Source organism: Silene latifolia, chromosome 2 (assembly GCF_048544455.1).
Source record: "Silene latifolia isolate original U9 population chromosome 2, ASM4854445v1, whole genome shotgun sequence".
Taxonomy (NCBI): domain Eukaryota; kingdom Viridiplantae; phylum Streptophyta; class Magnoliopsida; order Caryophyllales; family Caryophyllaceae; genus Silene; species Silene latifolia.
In genome coordinates, this window is record NC_133527.1 from 132,394 (window position 1) to 143,929 (window position 11,536).

Consider the following 11,536-nt stretch of genomic DNA (forward strand, 5'->3'; position numbering starts at 1 on the left):
CACTTCTGCACCTGCATTCAAGGGAACGTGAGATCTCCAGGACGCCGAATCAGCATTTCGGCGCGGCTCCCTGATGGTACGAGGCCTTCTCTCTTGGGTCGACTGACCCGCAAACCAGGACGTCGATTCAGCACATCGACGCGGCCCCCTGATGGTACGAGGCCTTATCTCTTGGGTCGACTGACCCGCAAACCAGGACGTCGATTCAGCACATCGACGCGGCCCCCTGATGGTATGAGGCCTACTTCTTTGGGCATCTCGGCCCTCATTGTCTACTCCTCGGTGAGGGGGTAAACTCTTCTTTCGTCCCCCAGGCCACTTAGCATCGTAGTTAGCCTGGGTCTTGTTCGCCCTCGGCTCCACCGAACCTTTAGGCATTCTCCAAGGTCGCATCCCTTGTTTCGGCGTCGGTATCACCCTCATAGCCGAAATTCGATGCTGCCCCTTGTCTTCGTCGCCGTCTACCGTATTCACTACGATAGACCCCATTAGTAGCATCGATCCGTCACTTGGTTTCAATACTACCAATGCTTTCGAAAGAAGCGCATCCCGAGTACTAACTTGAAGTCATCCGGCGGAACGGTGGTGAAGTCGAGCTCCCCCGCCCACTCACCCACTTGGACCGCGACCTTCTTAGCCACTCCTTGGACGCGTCTCATTTTCCCATTGACCGGCTTCAGCATTTGTTAGCATCCCGAGAACTAGCCCCAACCGATCGCTTCCTCTTTCGTAACAAAGTTGTGGGAGGCGCCCGAGTCGATCAAGGCTCGTGCTTGCTTCCCATTCACCATCAAGTCCACGTACATGAGCCCGTTGGATTTCTTGGCGGAGGAATCTTCGTACTTCGCCATCGCGCTGATCCTTTGAAGTGAGCCCATCCGTGGTTGGTCTTCACCATCACTCGAGTCTTCGTTACACTCTTGGTGATAGTCGGCCAACGCCCCATCAAGATGTTCTTGAGCCCCTTTCGGCATCTGCTTGAACATGGCATTGAACTCCGCTTTGTTCGGACAATCGGCCATCTTGTGAGGACCCTTGCACACAAAACACGCGAATGGTCTCTTCGTTGTGGAAGCAGTAGAATTTCCCGCCTTAGAAGACGAGCTTGAGGACGAGTTTGTAGTGCTCGCCGATTGGGCTTGACTTCCTTGTGAGCGGAACCGACTGTTCCCAACTGAAATGGCGCTGTTTTGTGGCCTTTGTCCATTGTACCCACTTTGTGATGCACCCATATTCCCCGTTGGTGCCACAACTCTTGGTGCCTCTCGCTCTCCGTGAAAGTCGAGTAGGCGCTCCGCAGCCGATATGGCCGAAGACAGAGTTTTGGGATTCTGTCTCATGACCTCTTGTTGTGCCCACCTCTTCAATCCGTCAATGAACTCGAATGTCCTATCCGTCTCGGACATTTCGCTAATCTCGAGCATGCACGCTGAGAATTCCCTCACATATTCCCGGATTGATTTGGTGTGCTTGATTTCCTTCAACTTCTTCCGAGCAACAAACTCCGTGTTCTCGGGGTAGAAGTGATCCTTCAAGATCTTCTTGAACTCGGCCCACGATGTTACCGTAATCGTGCCCGCATCGATTTCCTTGTACCTAGCCCTCCACCACATCTTGGCATCGTCGACTAGATACATGCTTGCCGTGACAACTTCCGCGTCTTCGTCGAGCCCACTTACTCGGAAGTATTGCTCCATATCGAAGATAAAGTTATCGACCGCTTTCGAATCCCTCGCCCCATCGTAGGCACGAGGTGGAGGTGCTTTCACCTTATGGCTCCCCACAGATTTTCCGTCATTGGCCACCGCTTTCACGAGCGTGGCACAAGTGTTCTCTAACATCTCGACCTTTCGGTGGAGATGATTGATCTCTTCCTCCCGATCATCGGGGATCGCATCACCGATCGCTTGGATGCGGGTATTCAACCCGTCCACCTTCGTCTCGAGTTCACAAACCGTCTTTTGCAACTCCTCGAGGCTCGCGGCCATCCGCCTAACGATGCCCTCGAGTTTGGGAAGCTTGACGTCGAATGATTCCTCTAAGGCACTGTAACGCCCCGTAAATTTCGGACCGTTAATATATTTCAGAAATAATTTATTAATCAAAATAAAAGTGATAATTAAGTATTTAAAGTAAAAATAATTTAAAGAAATATAATTTTATTATATTTTGAAGAAAAGTATTTATTTTGATAGTTTTGAAAGGTTTAAAAATAGTTTAAACCGTGTAAAATCTTTTATTTTGAATTAAGGGCGTATCGGGGGGGGGGAATGACAATTCGTTTGAACGTTGGGTAAACGAATTTGGAAATGGGTCGAATGAATACTCAATTTTATTGTAATCTCGTGTTTAAAGACTTTGGACTTGACGGAATTTGCATTTGACTTACGGATTTAATTATTATTGAAACGAGTCAAAACCGACTCGTTAAAAATCCCGACTAAAAATTCCGCACGTACTTTTTCCTCCTTTCTTCCCTTACCCGGCAGCTTCCCCTCCCCTTTCCTTTTATTTTTCTGAAATTTTTGGTGTTCATCCTCTAAAAACACCAAAACCCCATTTTCATACACATTCAAGCTCAAAATCGTCATAAAATCTTCGTTTCTTGTCCGTTTTTCGCATAATTTACCTTTCCGGAATCCCCTCGCCACGATCTACGACTTAGTATGTTCTAATTTCAATTTTCATTAAGTTCTTTTAAGACCAAATTTCGGTGATTTCGGTTTTGTGCTTAATTTTTGTGTTTTTATTGTTTAATTAGGTGAAGGATTGGAAGACGAGTTCGGGGACTCGTATATTGTAGAGGATAGCGGTTAGTTGTGGTTAGGGTTTCGATTTTGAGGACTAATTGCTCATTTTCTAGCTTAAGGTAACATATTTCGAGCTACTCGACGAATTATCGTCACATGTTTTTGATTTTTATATGTTTGGTGAATTTTAATTTGGGTAGTAATTTTCACATGTTAAATTTAGTTGCATGCAAGCTTAATTTGTGCCTTTTGGTAGTTTAAATTATCAAAGTTGAATTGGGGACGATTAATTAATTTTCAGACGGTCTTATAATGTATAAAAATGAAAAAAAAGAGAAGAAATGGTGCGGGCAATGGCCCGGCAGCAGCCGGCAGGCCCACGGCAGCCCCGGCCGGTCTTGGGGTTGGCCCGGGTCGGTCCGTTGCTTGTTTCGCGGTTTTCCATGCTTTGTCCGTCATTTTAGGTTCATCATGGATATAATTAGTATGAGTTTACATGGTTAAATTTGTTAAGAGAATCATAAAAGTAGCTAAAAGTTATGCTAATGGTAGAAAAATTATGTTATATTGACAATTATCACATGTTAGGATAATTTACAAAATGAAATGGTAATTAATAGGCTCAAAATGAATTTTATAGTGATAATTGTAATGTTTTGTTGATTGTGCCGAAAACTGAGCCTTAGTCCCTTTGACTGATGCGATGTCAGTTAATTGAGTGATTGGTCAGCCGCAATTTGACCCGTACCTGTCGCAGGGCTGGGGTTGCGGGTAAAAATTCGGTTGAATGATTTAGATAATCGGCCTTTTTCTTGTTTTAGGCCATTTATTATATCTCTATTTCACATGTGTAATTAGTTGAATTTAAATAGTTTCTTATTTAGTCAGTTGAATTTAAATAGCTTCTCATTTTGTAGTAATGGCCCTAGTTTTCCCTAAAGCCTTTTATATTGTTATATTTGCTAGGATTGGAAATTAGTATTGAATTCTTATTGAGGAACTGTTGGGATTGTATCTTTGTAAATAGACATTTATATAGCTTTCACATGATAGAATGTTAGAATTTATGTTGGTAAGTAGGACTTTTTGCCCTCTTAAGGTTAAGTGGGTGTCTTACTTGACTTATGTGGTGAGTTTTGGGTGGTGTGGGCTAAAATATTCAAGCTGGGACTAGCTGTGACTAGGTCCTAGGTGAGTATTTCGGCCTTCATCATAGATAGGTCTTTATAGTCTCTGACGAGTATATGTTCACTGCTTGATAGCCTTTGTGTTCCTGACTAGTGGATGTTTATCCAAGTTGGGGCATGACCTCGGGTACTAATTTTGATAGTATGGGGTCAGCTTAAGTACTAGCCGACCCTTCGGTGGTGTCCTTAGGGTACTCACTTCACTTTGTTTTAAAAAAAGTTGTGAGTCTTGGGTGCGGTGGTGTGTATCCGCATGTCTAGGTCTGCGCAGATTTTAGGCTAGGGTTGTGTTGTCTCTTGGCCATGTTTTCTTAATAGTAACCGCTGAGCCAAGATACCGGTTCGATTACCTTCCCTACCTCGTGGTATAGACTTGAGTTACAAAGTGACTATTGACGGTGCTAAGAACTTATGCCTGTCTTTGTTATATTGCCCTTTCTTGTTTGATGATTCTATGAATCATAGAAGGTGAGATGCAAGCCGGCTATGGTTGATAGAGTTTGGATTACAATTTGTTAAATGTTTCACATGTTAGTTTAGTTTGGTCAGTTTAGGGCTCATATGTTAGAATAATTGATAATCGAATTCTTTATCATCTTGTTTACATGTTTTATTACATGTTACATAAATTTTGACGATTCGTGGCTGGGAGGACTCGAAGTTACTCCCCACTGAATTGTGGCTTTCATGTTTGTATAAAATGCGATTGACAGGTTGTTGATGCTTAGTTGGGGTCACAGACGGCTAGTGAGCAAGGAACCTTGGACCTAGTTTTGGCTATTCTATTAGTAAACCTTTTATATTTTTGGTTTGTATATAATTTGAAGGGACATATGTCTCCCTTTTTATTTTTGGTTTGTATCCATATATTTCCGCGTCTTTAGTTATATATGTAAGTTAGTTTATCAGCTGTTGCAGGGTTATGACACTCTTCTTGAGTTGGAATTGGTTGTGAATGGTTTAGTTAGAAATTTTTTTGAAATTGCAGGTTTTTGGACTAGTTGAACCATTTATAAACATATCCTACCAGTTTTTCTGTAGAATTTACGTATATAATTAAGGCTAGATTTAAGGGTGTCACAGGCACCCACTCGGTCCTCGATTGTATCGCCCATTTTCTCGATCTCGATAAACAAATGCGGCTTGCAGACGCCCGTCCGAAGACCGGGCTCTGATACCAAATGTCACGGTCCGCTACTTTTGCCGGACCGTGGCGCGCACCCTTGCCCGTCTCAAGGCAAGATGCAAGCACAAGGATCTTCGTACTAGTGAGGGATCGCCCACTAGCACGATACTCGGGTCTCGGGTCGGTGTGTGTCGGGAATCCTAGTCACGATTATCAAGTCCGACACACGAAAGCAATAAAAGTAAGCAATACGATTATTGAAAGCAAGCAACAAGCAACAACAAGCTTTTGGATGAGAAGCGGTTTTTCATTGACTAGCACCTCTCATAGAGGCAAATTTGATTATTTGGTCCTGGTAGCAGGATACATTGAATTTACAAGTTTAGTTCAGAATAGCGATATACCTATTTATGGAAACCTATTCTAAAACTACTAAGAAAATACTTACTACAAATGTACAATGGAAATGAAATTACATAAGCATAAAATAAATCTAAGGGCTCAAGTGTGCGGATCGTCACACCTAGGCACTTGCTGCTCATGGCTAGGCAGTGATCGGTCATTGGTGCCCATGGCCTACGCATTTGCCGCACATGGCCTAGCCATTGCTGCTCATGGCCAAGGCAATGGCCCGTCATGGTGGCCGTGGCCTAGGCATTTGCCTAGCCATTCCCGTCACTTTTCGTACTATGCCTTATTATTTTTTGTTATTCTCGGCACTTGTACCCCATGGCCTAGCCATTGCACGCTCATTCCCGACATGTGGTGCCCACGCCTTCTTCTCTCATTGATCGGTGATTCCCGGCAATTGTTGATTTCGGCGAATGCTGGTTTCTAGCACACCGACACCCCCAAATGTCGTCCGTTGGTGCTCAAATTTTGCGTGGCCGCTTTATTTCACCCCACGAACTTTCTATGCGATTTCCGGAGAATTTTGTTCCGGGACCCTGGAATCCCGAAAACAGTGTATTATACACTTCAATTTCAGCCGTTCGGGAGGTCGTACCGGACCCGGTTTCTTTTTCTCCCTGTTTTTCAATCACACGTCCTACCTCATTCCAGGAGTTAACCTGTTCGATTTCAGCCTCAAATAACGAGCTTTAACGCATTTTTCACGATAATCCGAGTTTCGGCGAATGTTGGTTTCTGGCACACCGGCACCCCCAAATGTCATCCGTTGGTGCTCAAATTTTGCGTGGCCGCTTTATCTGACCCCACGAACTTTCTATGCGATTTCCGGACAATTTTGTTCCGAGACCCCGGAATCCCGAAAAACCGTGTATTATACACTTCAATTTCAGCCGTTCGGGAGGTTGTACCGGACCCGGTTTCTTTTTCTCCCTGTTTTTCATTCACGCGTCCTACCTCATTCCAGGAGTTAACCTGTTCGATTTCAGCCTCAAATAACGAGCTTTAACGCATTTTTCACGATAATCCGAGTTAACCGGTCATGGCCAAGGCAATGCTCGGTCATTGTGCCCGTGGCCTAGGCACTTGCCGCACATGGCCTAGCCGTTGCTGCTCATGGCTAAGGCAATGCTCGGTCATAGTAGTCGTGGCCTAGGCATTTGCCGCACATGGCCTAGCCATTGCACGCTCATTCCCGACACTTGTAACCCATGGCCTCGTCATACGACAATGACCTATACGTTTCATGTGCCCACCACGGTGCCCTTGCATAGACTTGTAAAAATATATTTTTGTACTTAGCATTTTTTCCATCCACCCATCCCGATACGTAACGCAACCTCGTATTATTATAACATAATTGTGATGGGATTTTGGGGGAGGGACGAATCGAAGCGACATAAGGCTGAATCTCAGTGGATCGTGGCAGCAAGGCCACTCTGCCACTTACAATACCCCGTCGCGTATTTAAGTCGTCTACAAAGGATTCAACCCGCCGCCGGTTAAAATTAATTCAAGGCGGCCACCGCATCGCATCCGATGCGCTGGCTTGGCCCACGACACGTGCCCTTGGGGCCGAGGCCCCTACGTGGGGTCGGCAATCGAACGGCGGGCATATGCATCGCTTCGGCCCGGATTCGACTTAGAGGCGTTCATCGTCATAATCCAAAGACACGTAGTAGCCGCGCCACATCGGCTTTTCAACCAAGCGCGATGACCAATTGTGTGAATCAACGGTTCCTCTCGTACTAGGTTGAATTACCATCGCGACAATTGTCTTGCAGGGTAAAACTAACCTTTGTCTCACGACGGTCTAAACCCACTCACGTTCCCTATTGGTGGGTGAACAATCCAACATTGGTGAATTCGCTTCACAATGATAGGAAGAGCCGACATCGAAGGATCAAAAAGCAACGTCGCTATGAACGCCGTCGCCACAAGCCGATTATCCCTATGGTAACTTTTTCGACACCTCTAGCTTCAAATTCGAAGGTCTAAAGAATCGTTAGGCCACGCTTTCACGGTTCGTATTCGTCGAAAATCGAATCAAACGAGCTTTTACCCTTCTCGTTCCACACGAGATTTGTTCTCGTTGAGCTCATCTTAGGACACCTGCATTATCTTTTAACAGATGTGCCGCCCCTGCCAAACTCCCCACCTGACAATGTCCTCCGCCCAGATCGGCCCGCAAGCGATCCTTAGGTCTAAAAAGAGGGGATGTGCCCCGCTTCCGATTCACGGAGTAAGTAAAATAACGTTAAAAGTAGTGGTATTTCACTTTTGCCGAAGCTCCCACTTATCCTACACCTCTCAAGTCATTTCACAAAGTCGGACTAGAGTCAAGCTCAACAGGTCTTCTTTCCCGTTGATTCTCGCCAAGCCCGTTCCTTGGCCGTGGTTTATTTGGATAGTAGACAGGACAGTGGGAATCTCGTTAATCCATTCATGCGCGTCACTAATTAGATGACGAGGCATTTGGCTACCTTAAGAGAGTCATAGTTACTCCCGCCGTTTACCTGCGCTTGGTTGAATTTCTTCACTTTGACATTCAGAGCACTTAGGGCACGGTGTCCTGAAATACCCTTTATTAACATAAATTCGGTGGATAGACATTTATCACCCACTTCCCCTACGTAACAAGGTTTGTACCCCGGTAGGGCCGAGTGCACTCCCTCATTAAATAGGTTTTCATGGTTTCTAGTTTTTGGTAAGGCTAAGTCTCAATTGTTTATTTTAGCGAGAGGTCATGTCAATTTATTATCTATCACGTTTTAAGTGAACTAAAGCGGTGAACTACGATAATTGTAATTGACACGGTCGATTTACTCGATTTAATGATAATGCATGTTTTGTTATGGCGATGCATGCAACATATAAATAAAATGCAAAGCATAAATAAAATCCTAGTATGACCTTCCTAAAATAGTGAATCTAATAAACTATTACAAATTCGGAAACCAACTCCTTTGGTTCCTTGAACTTCGGTCTTGGCACGCATTTCAAGGCAATACTTTCTTTAATGGATCGCCTTCTTGAGTGGCACCGTCTTTAAGGTACTCCGGAATAAATAAATTACATAATAAATTGTTAGTTATTTAGACCAAATAAATACTCATCTTATAATATTAAAATTACAAGTTAATTTAATGTGGTCTAAATCTACATGCATGCAAATAAAATGTATAAAAGATGGTATTAAACCATCTTAGGACAAAATTTCCTTACATTGCTATAAGGCAAAATGGGCACAACTCAAGGACTCCTTTCTTGATGTTGTTCTTGAGCTAATCCAACAAGGATGATCCTCCAACACCTTAATTACCAAAATTGGTAATCTCCAAAGGTTGCACCCAAGAATCGACCCAAAAACTACTATATTACTAACTAGGTAAAAATAGTAGTAATCCTTGTAAAATGTAAATTTGATATACTAATTAATATTATTACTATGATAATATTATCAGTTGGTATTTATATGTGTTTTTAAGATGAAAAATGATGAAGAAAATAAGAAGAAAAATTGGTCTCATACAATTGTTGAATTCGGCCAAAGCATGAAGAACAACCAAGACCAAAAAAATTTTCCTTCAATTTTTTCACTCAATTCTTCCACCACCTAGTTAGTGGAAAATTATGGGTAATTATAGCAAAAATATGGGAGACATTATGAGTGGCATAATGCCACATATTGGACAATTGTTAAGTCCTCATAAGACCATAATTTTCCACTAACAAGTGGACCAAATATGGCTCCATTTCGTTTTTCGACATTTGTCCCATAAATGTTTATAAGTCTTATATTTAATTATCTTACATAATTAAATATTAATTTAATTATTTAACCCTTAAATAATATAAATTAACTACCAATGACTACTTAACTATTAAGTAATTATAAGACCATATTATCAACATACAATGTGTCAATATAAACCCATTTAGCTAATTTTACAACCTCTTGTAAATTTTAATAGCCAATTAATTCAACCTCAAAACATATACACATATCGTATTAATTAACTATTAATTAATAAATTTATTAATTAATTATCAAATAATTAAATAATAAATCCCCTTGGCCCGAGTTCGTAACTCGTCATCAAATAATATATTCACATGACTTGTTAAAAGTCAAATAATACAAGGAATTAATTATCTCGTATCTCATACAAATAATTAATTAATTCTATTTGGGCGTCATCCTATAGGTGTGACCTAAAGGGATCAGCTGATCACCGCCGTCACACGACAGTAATGTCAAACTTTAGTCAGCCAATCATTACCGAATAACGATGACCAGCTGACAAATAAATAAATAAATCCCTGATATTCCTTTTACGATATTTAATATGTAAACGCACTCATTGTGGAGGACACTACTCCAACATAAATTACATAATTTCCTATTATACATTTGTAATTAAAAATAAAATAAATCTATTAAATTACAAAACGGTGATACGAGATCAAAATAAATTACAACCGAATCGATATTCCCATACATTTCGGGTAATAGCAATTAAAAACTAAGGTCATACTAAGTAAAATTACATAATTCAAAAATTACATAAAATTAAAATATGACAATCATAAATAAAATGCAGCCGTCACAAATGAGAATTTGTGGAACGAAGTATGTAGTTATTTCTTTTCGACAATTTTTTTATACAACGCACTAATGATACCGTAATCATGAATGTTGCAAATCCAATTTTAAATAGAAGGCTTATGAGTTTTAATTAGTAGAATGTCGTAAACCTGATTTCTTTAATTAAATTAACATTAAGAAATCGTATTATTAAGTCTAATTTATTTTCGCTCTCGAAACCGTTATTATTATAGTGGAGTTTTCGGTCAATTTGGCTATTGAGTCTATTTTGCCCTAATTTTGACCCTAAATACCGTCTCGTCTTATTATTGCTTGTAGTTATGTACTTTTACCCTTTACTTACTTCAGTAAATCTCCCGAGGGAATGACGCTAATTTCGTTTCATGCGAGAGAATAACGCTAATTTCCCAACAAAAACCTCGATTTCCACTTCGACCAAGATTTAACAAAATTAATGTAAACATGAAAATACAATACTATAGTAACAGATTAGTCAATACAAATTATCATACCCGGTTATAAAATTATTTGATTTTAAGCTTTTTTTAACAATTAAAAATTAAAATAAAGAAGTAATCTTTAGAATGGGTCTCACATATCTTTTAAGGAAATATTAGTTTTTGACGAAAATCTTTGACGGTGTTAAAAATAGTCCCTTAACTATAAACTCTCATAATTCGAGTTTTTAACTGTAAAAAAGATCATAGTTGGAGTCCTTTACGCTTAACTCAGAGAAATATGTATGAGGTGATGTCAGAGAAATATGTATGACGTCATTGTTGTGACGTCACTGTAATTACGTACTGCTAAGGCTCGTGGGCTCGATCGTTTTATAATTACATAAATTGATAACTTATACTTTGGATAAGTCTTTTTTTCAAATCTTATACCTAAGATAATTTTTTTTCAAAACTTATACCAAAAATACTATTTTCTTCCAAACTTAATACCAAAATCTCAAAAAAGACAAAAAATAACAGTTTTACCCTTACTAATTAAACATGACCACTCTTTCCTCACCTCCATTAAACCATTAACCAAACATCCACTATAACCACCACTCCAAACCATCAGCACCACCATCGGTCCACCCACAACTGTCCTTCTACCGGTGGACTCGCATACTGCCACCCCTAACCTATAACGATTAACACCATGTCTCATCTCTTTTCAGCCAAGTGGAAAAAGGTCACCATGTTTATTCAATCACATCAAACAAAACTTATACATTTGATCAACTTCGACAAAATATTGTAAAATGTGGGTATGCTGTTCTCTTGCACAGAATAACTATGGGAGGCCCACTTGCACAAAATAACTGTGGTTTGATTGATTTTTTCACATCAGGAGTTGTATTTTTGTTCCCCAAATCTTTTCGGCTCCCTTCAAAATCCCATATGTTAGTAGCCTTGTCAACTGGTTCAGACGTCTTTAATCCCTCTTTAGAAATCAGATC

At 40.9% G+C, this 11,536-nt stretch overlaps 1 long non-coding RNA gene across 1 annotated transcript; it reads left to right on the forward strand.

Moving 5' to 3' along the window:
- The first annotated feature begins 2,498 nt into the window (after positions 1-2,498).
- Positions 2,499-4,847, forward strand: LOC141627801 (uncharacterized). Its single transcript, XR_012537061.1, has 3 exons — positions 2,499-2,664; positions 2,762-2,869; positions 4,651-4,847. It is a non-coding gene; the product is annotated as an uncharacterized LOC141627801 (long non-coding RNA).
- The last annotated feature ends 6,689 nt before the right edge of the window (positions 4,848-11,536 follow it).